Source organism: Lactuca saligna, chromosome 4 (assembly GCF_052625555.1).
Source record: "Lactuca saligna cultivar CGN05327 chromosome 4, ASM5262555v1, whole genome shotgun sequence".
Taxonomy (NCBI): domain Eukaryota; kingdom Viridiplantae; phylum Streptophyta; class Magnoliopsida; order Asterales; family Asteraceae; genus Lactuca; species Lactuca saligna.
In genome coordinates this window covers 39399628-39407580 of record NC_136420.1, presented here as the reverse complement: position 1 = coordinate 39407580, position 7953 = coordinate 39399628, and the positions used below count along the sequence as shown (strand labels likewise).

The following is a 7953-nucleotide window of genomic DNA, read 5'->3' as shown; positions in this document are numbered from 1 at the left end:
CGAAACTATCCTTATAACATCAAACTCCCAACGGTTTAACTTCAAAATAACATTTTAGCACCAAGAAATCCAAAGTATGCAAAAGAGGTACAAACAGAAAAAAGTTTAACCTTCAAAATAACATTTTAGCTGCTCTATTCATTTCATGTCCATCCAATCATCTTCGGTTCTCATTCCTATAAAACATTATTCAAAACAATCAAAAACATCAAATACAAAAGGTTAACAAGTCATTCAAAAACATCAAATACTAATGGTTAACATCATATTACCTCTAATTTTCAATTTCCCATCATATTTTGCAAGGTTGCATACATCTTCTCCATTGCTTCATATTTTGCATCAATTTGTTGTTGTTTGGCATCTATTGCTGCAGCTTTGGCATCCATTTCCTCACACATTTGTTGATGTTTAGCTTCCATTTCTGCAGCTTTAGCATCCATTTCGTCACGCATCTCGTTTCGTACACGTTCATAGACAACCTAAAGTACAATACCATGATAGGAAACTTTGTAAGTACAATGCCATGATAGGAAAATTTGTAAGTACAATGTCATGATAAGAAACTTTGTAAGTATAATGCCATGATAGGAAACTTTGTAAGTACAATGCCATGATAGGAAACTTTGTAAGTATAATACCATGATAGAAAACTTTGTAAGTACAATGCCATGATAGGAAACTTTGTAAGTACAATGTCATGATAGGAAACTTTGTAAGTACAATGCTATGATAAGAAATTTTTATAAAGTACAAAATTAAACGAACCTCTTAGGATGTTATTGTACTAGATGTTCCTTCCAAAAAGCTCGCTGGATCAGACACAGATCCGAATCCATATATTCTTCCTTTCTTGACTCCTCCGGAAACATCACACCATGTTTCATTATCCAAGAGGGGGTGGCAACTAGTATTTTCATTTGCTTTGCCGTCTTTTTTGTCAAATACAACCTTTGGAGTCTAGGAGCAATCGGCAAGTACCTCATAACCAGATAAGGTCGTCTGCCACTCTTGTACCGATCATGATCACACACTCGACACTTAGTCAAATCAGAATCTGCCCCATAGAATATCATGCAATGGTTTTTGCAAGCATGAATCTTTTTTTCTGGGAGTCTAATTATTTTCATAAGCTTCTTCGTCTCATAGAAGTTCTCAACTAGCTTCTCACCTTTGGGTAGCATCCGCTTAATTATAGGAAGTATGTGATCATAGGCAGCCTCAGATATATTGTTTACTACCAAAAATAAGTTTGCTAATTCTTTCATTTAGTCCTATTTCTGAGCAATTTTTATATTTTGTTGCAGCCTTTTGCATGAACCCTTTAAATTTGTTCCTCTTATATGGAGTATCCATGAAAAAAGTCTTGCTACTCTAGTGGCAAAGTTGAGATTCTTGATGAATGGAAACCTATTTTTAAGAAAAAATTTGTAACACTTTTTTCTAACATTAAGTTTTATAGGGATGAAGTGGTTGAATGGGTAATGATGTCTGTTAGAATAAAATATTGTATACACATAGTCTGATTCTTTTTTATGTGAATAAAACGTTTGAATGAGATAAATGACCAATTTACCCTTTCGTTTAAGCAAACATGGAACACCTAAACCTAATCGGAACCCTTAATAATCCAAAAATCAAAACCAAATCAAGAAACCCTAATCAATACAAAGATTAATCGAAACGAGCAGTACTCAAAAGACAAAATCATTAAATGATAAGAGGATTAAAAAATATGACGGTTTTACCCTTACATCCCAAAACAAAATTTTCACAATATTCATCAATTGTAACAATAAAGAAGTTGGGAGAAATAAAAAAGAAGGGAAAAAACATAAAGATTTAAAGTCTTAATACATTAAGCCAGGTATTTTTGGCTTAACCATCAAGTCATTGTATACCAATTAAGACAAAAAGAAACAGCACCTTATTTTCTTTACTTTCTCTATTAAGTGTTCTTTCTGCATTAAGTAAAAAAAGAAACACTCATATATAGCTCATTCCATTAATCCAATTAAGTAAAAAAAAAAGGGCACCTAAATGTGTTGTTGAAACATAAATCATGGTCTGATTGAAGAAGTTATAACAATACCTTCACTAATTTTGCCTCCAGCAAGATGAACAATGCCAATAACAACAAATGCAAATCCAGTCAAGTTTGATTTTGTTGTATCTTCAACATGCTTTTTGTAGACTCCAGGATCTAGTTGACTTGTTATAATGTATGATTTTAAGTCAACAGAACCTGAAAAGTGATGACAAAATTTACGAAAATGCCATTATCAATAAACCACAAGTTTAATCAATTTAACCTGCTTACTCTGTGAAGATCAGGCCTGATTATTTGATGAAGTACCTGCTCACTTTTGTGGTGCTATTTACCTTTCTACCATGTGGTGCTAATTACCTTTCTACCCTTTTTTCTTAAAAGTACCTGCTCACTTTTGCTTTCTGTCTTAAGAAAAACAAAAACAAAAAAATGTTGTGTTGTGCCAAATATCAAGTAGATTGGACTTTGGACAAGTTTGTAACAGCATATCATATGTATATTGTTTCAGTTTAACACCAAATAGTTGAGTGAGGCTATTTTGGGTATTTGTAGTTTGCTTTATTTTGGATGAAATTAATCATCATATCCTATGCTTCTTGTAACCCTAATTATTTGGTACCATTTTTTTCTTTAAAATATAAAACCTTATTCTTCTATTTCTTTTCACTTTTTAGATTTTGGATTTTTTAAAAGCAATTTTCATGTACTTTAAAAAAAACTGTTTTTTTACTTATTTTGATTTTTCTCTTTTTCTTCTTCAGTTTTGGTGGCTGCAGAACCACTTTAATGGGTGCATCAAAAATAGCCTTCACATTCTGTATAAAAATTAAAAATTAAAAACCATAGTCAAGTTTTAATAAGATAAAAATGACTTTTCTTTTGTATTTAATACACAAAGTCATAAAAATAAGGCCGATTATTAATGTTTTTTTTTTCAAAAAAAAAAGTGTTATTTTTACTTATATGTAAGTCAACCTATCTCTATTACAAATTATCCTTTGACTTTTTTCAATCAAACTTCTATTTGGGTGAAATTTATATGATCTTGTATTCTTTTTTTGTTTAAACCACTAATTGTATTTCTTAAACCCAATTACTGTTTTTTCCACAAAAACTTCAATAAGTTCAGATTCATATCATTTTCGAAATCGAAAATAGTTTGTTTGACTTTATAAGTCAATGTATGAAAAACTAATGCCAAACTTCTATAGACTCATATCATTATTTTTGAAGTAGAAAAAAGTTTGTTTGGCTTAAAACTCAGAAAAATATCAACTATCCTTTTGGTTTTGGGATATGACCTTTAACCTATCCTTGCTAAATATTTCCCTCAATCAGATACACGGGCAGCTACCATCTTTATTTGATGTTGTTCCCTTTGCAGACATTGATTTAAGTTCCAACTTGTTTGAAGGACCTATCCCTCTTCCAAGTGTTGAAGTCGAATTAAAAGAAGGAGAAACACATTAAACAAAATCCCAAATGAGGATTTAGGTTATGAAGATGAAGATGATTTTGTTGCAAGCACTGCACGTTCAAAGAAAAGGGTACTTGAAAAACCAAAATCGGATCCACTTGTAGAAGCTGTTGACCATTTTTATGAAATACCATATGAGGATTTGGATTTGGAATTGTTTGACAAGGTGTGTGAGTATCACACAAACACTTCAAATCCAAAACCTGAAACTGAAAGGAAGAATACTGGAGGACGAGTATTACCTTCTTGGTGAATATGTCACCAGTAGAATTAATTGTACAATTCTAGACCAGAAAAAGAAAACTATTATGATTGATTTAGGGCTAGGGTTTATTGATATGTATACAATTCTAGACCACAAAAAGAAAACTAAGTCAGTCATTAGGTGTCCAGATTAAGTACCCATTAAGTAAGAAAACGAACAGCTCCTTTGTTATAATGAAGGATAAGTCACCTGTTTCTTCTCAAATTCACATTGCCACCTCCTAAATATGAAAGAGAATTAGGGAAAACCTAAAAACGTAAGGGTTCCTGAATCCTTAAATTCTCATGAACTGGAAGACAAACTATGATGAATCAATCCCTAACTCAAGTTCTAATTCTAAGTGTTTATTGTTATATAGATGCATTCGATGGTAGACCTGAAACTACCTTGCAGATAATGAAGAAGGCATTCCATATGGCTACGAAACACAATAACCAGAAAGTTTCAAGGTAAATTAAACCCTAACAAAGTATATTGTGAAATTGAACTAAAACTAACCTAAGAGGGATGAGATTTACCTGAATCGGAGGTTAACGAAGAATACTTTCAGATTTAAAGATATGGAGGTTGCCGGAATCGGGTGAGTGGCGTCGTCATCTGTTCGAACAGAGATGGTGATGAGATAAAGCAGAAGCTAATTACACTTAGTAAAGAGTGATAAAGCTTGAGGGAAGGAAAGTTACACTGGCTTCGTGAAGATGGAACTGGGTGCCAATTTCAGCGAGAGAAAAAAGAAAACGTGCGCACCCCAAATAAATTTTCTGTCGTCGTTCTCTCGCTGAACGCGTACCATATGCCACAATTTTGTTATCCCTCGCTGAACCATAGCTAAGGGCCTTCATTTTTCGAGTGATTAGCGAGGAATAGTGATGTATCGTTAAATAGTTGCCAGATCCGTAGCTGATCCCTCTGTAAATCCTCACTAATATTTCATATATTACATAAATAAAATAATTATTAAAAACATGGTAGATCTGTCGTATTTCCCTAGCTATAAGTCTAAATTTTTGCTAGAGAATAAATCTGTAGCAAAATCCGTAGCTGAAACTCAAGTTTCTAGTAGTGTATATATATATATATATATATATATATATATATATATATATATATATATATATATATATATATATATATATATATATATATTTAAACGTATCTATATCTTTAAAATTTTATTTATATCTCTGAATCGGTATAAATACGTTTCATAATACATAAATAAGTTTGTATAAAAAACGTCTTTATAGATGTAGAAATATGTAAGAAAATCATTATATATATATATATATATATATATATATATATATATATATATATATAATGATTTTCTTACATATTTCTACATCTATAAAGACGTTTTTTATACAAACTTATTTATGTATTATGAAACGTATTTATACCGATTCAGAGATATAAATAAAATTTTAAAGATATAGATACGTTTAAAAAAAGGTTACGTTTTTAAAGATACAAAACGTTTTAAAAATAAAATTGTTTTTAAATATATAAATACAATTTTATAGATATAGATACATTTTAAGAAAATAAATGTTTCGTTTTCTAAGATACAAAATGTTTTTTAAAATATAATTATGTTTTTAAATATACAAATACAATTTTAAAGATATAGATACATTAAAAAAAAATGTTACGTTTTTAAAGATACAAAATGTTTTTCAAAATAAAATTATGTTTTTAAATATATATAAATACGTTCTAAAAATGTATTAATAATTAATAATTAATCATAATATAAAATTTAATTACATAATAATAATAATAATAATAATAAATAAATAAATAAATAATTTTTTTCTTTTATAAAATTTATTTACAAGGAAGCAAGATTAAAAACACCAAAGGATATGTAGCTTGTTGTAAAAGCCTTTGAACTTGTATATGAAGGTCCCATGTTCAATCCCTCCAATTTGCATTTTTGCCTAGTTTTAATTTTTTTAGTAGATTACTAGTGCTGACGGGTAAAAATGATAGTGGCTTGCCTCTTAAGCTCCACATCAACATTTACAGCCTAGTAAGCTTCCCAGTTGGCTTGGTGACCAGTTGAGAAGGATCAAAACCTTATAGATGGGTAAAAATGACCAAATCTACTAAATTCTAAATCTAAGGCATTATTGAACCTAAAAGTTCTCAAAGGGTAAAACCAAACATTTCTTGAAAACTTAAAGGTTTTTATGTTATTTTCCCTTTAAACTTTATTTTCTTGTGTATTCATTCTTACTGGACATTAGACCTGGAAAATGTGTCGTGTCGTGTCGGGTTCGTGTCGTATCAACACAGTAAACGGGTTGAGAGAACTTACATTAACCCGACCGGTTTAATTAACGTGTCGTGTCATGTCAACCCGTTTATTTTCATTTCAGGTTCCTGTCGGGTTTCGGGTTAGGGGTATACCATAAAATATGTCGTGGAATGTGAGGTTGAAACATTAAACATGTTAAAAGAGTAAGATTTGGAATAATTAGGAGGCGGAATGGCCAAATTTATAGTAATTTAGAGAGCAAAATTGAATGAATATGAGTAGAAGGAGAAAGGATGGATCATGATGAGGAGGGAATAGTTGAGGGAATAGTTGAGGGTACTGTATAATTTGGATGATAACCAAAAAAATTGAAAATGAAATTATTGATTAAGACGGCTAAGTGTATTCTACGTTATAAAATGAGTCAACTCAAAGGTTTTCTTTTATGTATTGTTATGGTTTTTGGTCATTCAAGTTTATTTAAAATATTCAAAAAACTTACATATAAATGGGTAATTTTCGAGTTGAAATTTTCAACTCTAACCTTATCCGTTTATTTTTCGTGTCGTGTCAACTCGTGTAATTAAACGGGTTGAAATATCTTACCCAAACTCGTTTATTTCATGTCGATTTCGTCTCATGTTAGTTTTTTCCACCTCTATCGGACATAAAAACATACTTTTATCCATATCTATTTTTAAAACATTTTTATAATTTATTTTTGTTATTATAATTTAGTAAAGTAAATAAGACCCACCATTATACCCTACCTAGTACCCACCTCTTATCCCAACCCATCATTCTCTTTTTCAGTTCTCTTGGACGACTTATCTTATAGAAATTATTTTATAAAAATGTTTTCTTTTGAAAATTTCTACCAAGGCCTTAGTTTGAGTTCAGACACACCCGAGAGTGTGTCTGAATCCCTCAAACTAAGGCTCTGAGACCAACTTGTAACATCCAAAAATATTGTCCCAAAAATTTGTTTTTAATAATAGATAAAATAGTAATTCCAATATCATCCAATCATCTCGAATAAAAGCCAATGTATAAATTGTCATTAAATCAGAGCAAAACATCATGTGCAGAATCCCAATGGTGTGTGCGATGCAGCCATCCCTAGCTCTTCCCCTTGGAAGCAGAAGTACCTAAAACATAAACTAAAAACTGTAAACACAAAGCTTAGTGAGTTCCCTTAAAATACCACATACCATACATATCATGTAATAATGAGATACGGGCCTCGCCAACACTCCGATAAAAGTTAGATACGGGCCCCGCCAACACTTGGATAAAGAGACCCGCCCACACTCGGATCGAAATGAGATACGAGCCCCACCCACACTCATATAACGGGCCCCACCCAATAGGCATACATATACAAGCACATACAAGTATCACACAGACAAAAAGTATAACACCATGATCAAACAAGGGTCGGCCATGGTGCCTTAGATCTGCAGAACCTTGTGAGGAAACTCACCTCGAATACAGAAGGGTAGCTGAATGGATCCAGGCTCCGAATGTCGACTCAACTCAACCCCTGAACATAAAAGATTTCCTTAAGTACAATACAAAATGCCCACGACCCTTTATAGGTCAAACTTGGTCAAAGACTAAGGTCAAATTCAAAGTCAACCATCCAAGTTGACCCAACTCGTCGAGTTTATCTATCAACTCGTCGAGTTCACAAGAAGTTCAACATCTTAATCCATTAAGTCATCCTTAACGAAACTAAGAGCTTCATGACTTAGATCTTAACTGAAATAGCCTCAAGAAGGGTAAAGTTTCAAACTTTACCCGTATGAACCACCAAAATGGGTTCAAAACCCAAACCCTAGACTTAAAAGGGTAAGGACTTAATCAATAAGCAATAAATCACCAAAGGCATAATCCCAAAC

The 7953-nt window shown here is 31.7% G+C and overlaps 1 long non-coding RNA gene across 1 annotated transcript in view; it reads right to left on the bottom strand.

Annotated features, from left to right (window-relative positions):
- LOC145038435 (uncharacterized) overlaps positions 1–471 on the bottom strand; it is a 546-nt gene extending 75 nt beyond the window's left edge. The window contains exons 1-2 of the long non-coding RNA XR_013679374.1: positions 273–471; positions 1–176 (exon numbers count right to left, since the gene is read on the bottom strand). The exon at positions 1–176 is cut by the window's left edge and continues 75 nt beyond it. This is a non-coding gene — a long non-coding RNA (uncharacterized LOC145038435). The remainder of the gene's footprint in view (positions 177–272) is intronic.
- Positions 472–7953: the final 7482 nt, after the last annotated feature.